The following is a 5,739-nucleotide window of genomic DNA, read 5'->3' as shown; positions in this document are numbered from 1 at the left end:
TATTGTACAGACACGGGGCATACATAGGGCATATTGTACAGACACGGGGCATACATAGGGCATATTGTACAGACATGGGGCATATTGTACAGACATGGGGCATATTGTGCAGACATAGGGCATATTGTACAGACATAGGACATATTGTACAGACATTGGGCATATTGTACAGACATAGGGCATATTGTACAGACATGGGGCATACATAAGGCATATTGTACAGACATGGGGCATACATAGGGTGTATTGTACAGACATTGAGTATATTGTACAGACACGGGGCATACATAGGGCATATTGTACAGACATTGGGCATATTGTACAGACACGGGGCATACATAGGGCATATTGTACAGACATGGGGCATACATAGGGCATATTGTACAGACATTGGGCATATTGTACAGACACGGGGCATACATAGGGCATATTGTACAGACATGGGGCATACATAGGGCATATTGTACAGACATTGGGAATGTTGCACAGACATAAGGCATATTGTACAGACATAGGGCATATTGTACATGGACATTGGGCATTTATAGGGCATATTGTACAGACATAGGGCATACGTAGGGCATATGTACAGACATAGGGCATACGTAGGGCATATTGTACAGACATAGGGCATAAATAGGGCATATATAGGGCATATTGTACAGACATAGGGCATACATAGGGTATATTGCACAGACATTGGGCATACATAGGGCATATTGTACAGACATGGGGCATACATAGGGCATATTGTACAGACATTGGGCATACATAGGGCATATTGTACAGACATTGGGCATACATAGGGCATATTCTGCAGACATTGGGAATGTTGCACAGACATGAGGCATATTGTACAGACATAGGGCATATTGTACATGGACATTGGGCATACATAGGGCATATTGTACAGACATAGGGCATATTGTACATGGACATTGGGCATACATAGGGCATATTGTACAGACATAGGGCATAGCTCAAGGAGGCGTCACTGCGTTCGGACAAATCCATATACGCTACACCACATCTGCCAAGCAGATGCCTGACCAGCAGCGTAACCCAACGCCCTTAGTCAGGCCTTGAGAGAAAAAAAAGATAATAATAAATAAATAAATAAGTAAATAAATAAATAAAATAAATTAAAATTAAGATTTTTTTAAAAAGATGATAATAATGATAAAATAATAAAATAAGATAAATGGAAATAACTAAATAAATAAATTTAATAATAATAATAATAATAATAATAAAGATTTTTAAAAGTAATAATAAAATAAAATAAAAAGAAATCAGTAAAGAAATAAATAAATAATAGATAAATACATAAAAAAGAACTATTACTACTAATAATAATATTTATAAGGCGCAAAAACTTGATGAAGTCAACTATAAGCGTACAAAAAATAAATAAATAAATAAATAAATGAAATAAAATAAATAAATTTTAAAAAACGACAACAATGATGATAAATAAGTAAATAAATGTAAAACATGCAGACACACATTCACACATACACACACATATGCATAACAGATATGCACCAAACATGCAGTTTCACAGATATGAAAGCACAGTCAAATACACATAAACGTACATGAGCCCCAACACACACACACACACACACACACACACACTGTTTTCTTAAAAATAAGACATTGTGAAATAAGTCTGATACAGTTAATTGTTTTCTACTAAGTTCATGCATAGGATTCATTTCATAACAAACTCCTGTTTTTGGATGCCCGGTAAGTGTGCACGTTTTTCAATTTCATATCTATAATCTTTAATTCAGACAAGAACGTTTTTGGATAAACGCTTCCTCTAAGGTTGTTTACTCTGAATCAGTTTTTTAAAAGAATTTTCCAAGTAACAAGATAAGAACTTATCCGTCATAGGTTCTACTGTTTTTCTTCAGTTCCAAATAAATAAGCTTGTTATTCATGTTTAGGTCAGCAAAAATGTGACAATTTTCTATGATGATACCTTGTAGATCCTTGCAAAAACACTGGCATACCTGTTGACATATATTGTTTATATTTTGAGTGATGTGTTTCAATCTTTTTAAACATACTTTAAATCAAAATCGGTTCCAATCTGCTCAGATAGTTTTATCATGTGGCATAATGGGCACCTTTTTTTTTTCTTTTATTGTTTTGTAATAATACACCCCCTCCCCTTTTGTAATAATGTCACACAGAACGCCCATTTTGTAAACATTACGAAATATAACACCCGTTTCTGTAGATATTACGAAAGGTAAAACCCACTTTTGTAAACATGTAAAAAAAAAAAAACCATTAAAAAACAAAAGACAAAAACATTTTTCAAAGATCAGTTGAAAAAACAGCCATTTTTGTTAACATATGAATCGCCCACTTTTGTAAATATTTTCGTAATGAAACACTGATGGGCACCTTTTTTTAATGTTTCGTAATAATACGCCCCCCCCCCCCCCTTTTTTTGTAATAATGTCACACACACACAGAACGCCCATTTTGTAAACATTACGAAATATAACACCCGTTTCTGTAGACAATACGAAAGGAAAAACCCACTTTTGTAAACTTGTAAGAAATAAAAATAAATAAATAAATTGAAAAAACACCCTTTTTTTTTTTTTTAAACATAACCAAATGTAATACCCATTTCTGTAAACATTTCATAATGAATCGCCCACTTTTGTAAATATTTTCGTAATGAAACACTAATGGGCACCTTTTTTTTATGTTTCGTAATAATAACCCCCCCCCCCCCCCCCCCCCCCTTTTTTTTTTTTTTTTTTTTTTTTTTTTTTTTTTGTATTAATGTCACACAGAACGCCCATTTTGTAAACATTACAAAATATAATACCCGTTTCTGTAGAAATTACGAAAGGTAAATACCTACTTTTGTAAACATGTAAAAAAAAAAATAATAATAAATAATAAATCAATCAATCAATTGAAAAAAAAAAAAACACCCATTTTTGTGAACATAACGAAATATAATAACCATTTTTGTAAACATTTCATAATGAATCGCCCATTTTTTAAAAACATTTTCGTAATGAAACACCGTGACTGACCTTCGTAAACATTTCATAATGAAACACTGTGACCCACTTTTGTCAATATTTCATAAGAAAACACTCACTTTTGTAAACATTTCGTGATAAAACACTCACTTTTGTAAACTTTTCGTGATAAAACTCTCACTTTTGTAAACATTTCGTGATAAAACTCTCACTTTTGTAAACTTTTCGTGAAAAGCACTCTCTCTCTCTCTCTCTCTCTCTCTCTCTCTCTCTCTCGCAATTTCGTAATATAACACTCAGTTTTGTAACTTTCGCAATAAACAACAACAAACAAACAAACAATAATTGTGTTGTTGGTTTTGTTTTTTGTTTTTTAACAGACGCACTTTTGCAGACATTTCGTAATGAATCACTGACTGTGACTCAATCATTCTTCTAAACATTTCATTATATTTTTTTTTAACCCGTAAACAAACACCTGCCTTTCGTAAACGTTGCGGAAATCACTGACTGTGACTCAATCATTCTTCTAAGCATTTCATTATTTTTTTTTTTTAAACCCGTAATCAAACACATGCCTTTCGTAAACGTTGCGTCTTAAAAACGCTGAGCATTGTGAGTTTTCATTTCGTAACTGAACACTCTTGATCACATTTATTTTTGCTTTCATAAACGGTCTCCATTAGACCGCTGCCGTTTACACAACACGTCAAGGCCAACAATTGGCTCTGGCGGGAGCTACGTCACACAGCTCGTAGGGTCAGCTCGTGCGTGTGCGGTATTTAAAACGCCGCGTGCTGTGCGCAACAGTGGGTGGTTTGGATGTTTTTGGGGGGACAGCCGTATAACCCGAGAAACGATTCTGCAGTGACATCGCTTTTCGGACTTCCGCGCACACACACACACACACACACACACACAAACGTACACACGCGGTTGATCTCCTTTGACAGCTGGGGTCTGCTATGGAGGTAGGTTTGTTGTGACATTGATTTCTGCAAACATGGGGCCATGATGGCACTGGGTTGTTTTTTTGTGTGTGTGTGTGTGTATTTTTTTTTAACCTCCAAAACTATTGCTGACGTGTACATTGATCATCGGAGAGGTTGTCAGCTTATAGAGACAGAGCCTAAAATACATACAGGTCACGATGACTATTGTCTTTACATTGGTCATTGAAGGGTGGTCACCTCACTGAGATAAAACAGAGCTTACATACAGGTCAGGAAGTCTATTGCCTTTACATTGGTCATCGGAGGGTTGTCACCTCTCTGAGATAAGACAGAGCTTACATACATACAGGTCAGGATGTCTATTGCCTTTACATTGGTCATCGGAGGGTTGTCACCTCTCTGAGATAAGACAGAGCTTACATATAAGTCAGGATGTCTATTGCCTTTACATTGGTCATCGGAGGTTTGTCACCTCACTGAGATAAGGCAGAGCATACATACAGGTCAGGATGTCTATTGCCTTTACATTGGTCATTGAAGGTTTCTCACCTCACTGAGATAAGACAGAGCTTACATACATACAGGTCAGGATGTCTATTGCCTTTACATTGGTCATCGGAGGGTTGTCACCTCACTGAGATAAGACAGGGCTTACAATACGTACAGGTCAGGATGTCTGTTGTCTTTTCCTTGGTCATCAGAGGGTTGTCACCTCTCTGAGATAAGACAGAGCTTACATACATACAGGTCAGGATGTCTATTGCCTTTACATTGGTCATTGAAGGTTTGTCACCTCACTGAGATAAGACAGAGCTTACATACATACAGGTCAGGATGTCTGTTGCCTTTGCATTGGTTACTGGAGGTTTGTCACCTTAATGATATAAGACATAGCTTACATACAGGTCAGGATGTATATTGTCTTTACATTGGTCATTGAAGGGTGGTCATCTCACTGAGATAAGACAGAGCTTACATGCAAGTCAGGATGTCTATTGCCTTTACATTGGTCATTGAAGGCTTGTCACCTCACTGAGATAGGACAGAGCTTACAATACATACAGGTCAGAATGTCTATTTTATTTACATTGGACATTGACGGGTTGTCACCTCACTGAGAAAAGACAAGAGCTTACATACAGGTCAGGAAGTCTGTTGCCTTTACATTGGTCATTGAAGGGTTGTCACCTCACTGAGAAAAGACAGAACTTACAATACATACAAGTCAGGATGTCTATTGCCTTTACATTGGTCATCGGAGGTTTGTCACCTCACTGAGATAAGGCAGAGCATACATACAGGTCAGGATGTCTATTGCCTTTACATTGGTCATCGGAGCGTCGTCACCTCACTGAGAAAAGACATAGCTTACATACATACAGGTCAGGATGTCTGTTGCCTTTGCATTGGTTACTGGAGGTTTGTCACCTTATTGATATAAGACATAGCTTACATACAGGTCAGTTGCCTTTGCATTGGTTACTGGAGGTTTGTCACCTTAATGATATAAGACAGAGCTTACATACAGGTCAGGATGTCTGTTGCCTTTGCATTGGTTACTGGAGGTTTGTCGCCGTATTGATATAAGACATAGCTTACATACAGGTCAGTTGCCTTTGCATTGGTTACTGGAGGTTTGTCACCTTATTGGTATAAGACATAGCTTACATACACGTCAGGATGTCTGTTGCCTTTGCATTGGTTACTGGAGGTTTGTCACCTTATTGATATAAGACATAGCTTACATACAGGTCAGTTGCCTTTGCATT

This window comes from Babylonia areolata, chromosome 13, assembly GCF_041734735.1.
Source record: "Babylonia areolata isolate BAREFJ2019XMU chromosome 13, ASM4173473v1, whole genome shotgun sequence".
Classification (NCBI taxonomy): Eukaryota; Metazoa; Mollusca; class Gastropoda; order Neogastropoda; family Buccinidae; genus Babylonia; species Babylonia areolata.
The sequence above is the reverse complement of the archived record's forward strand: the minus strand, read 5'-3'. Positions refer to the sequence as shown.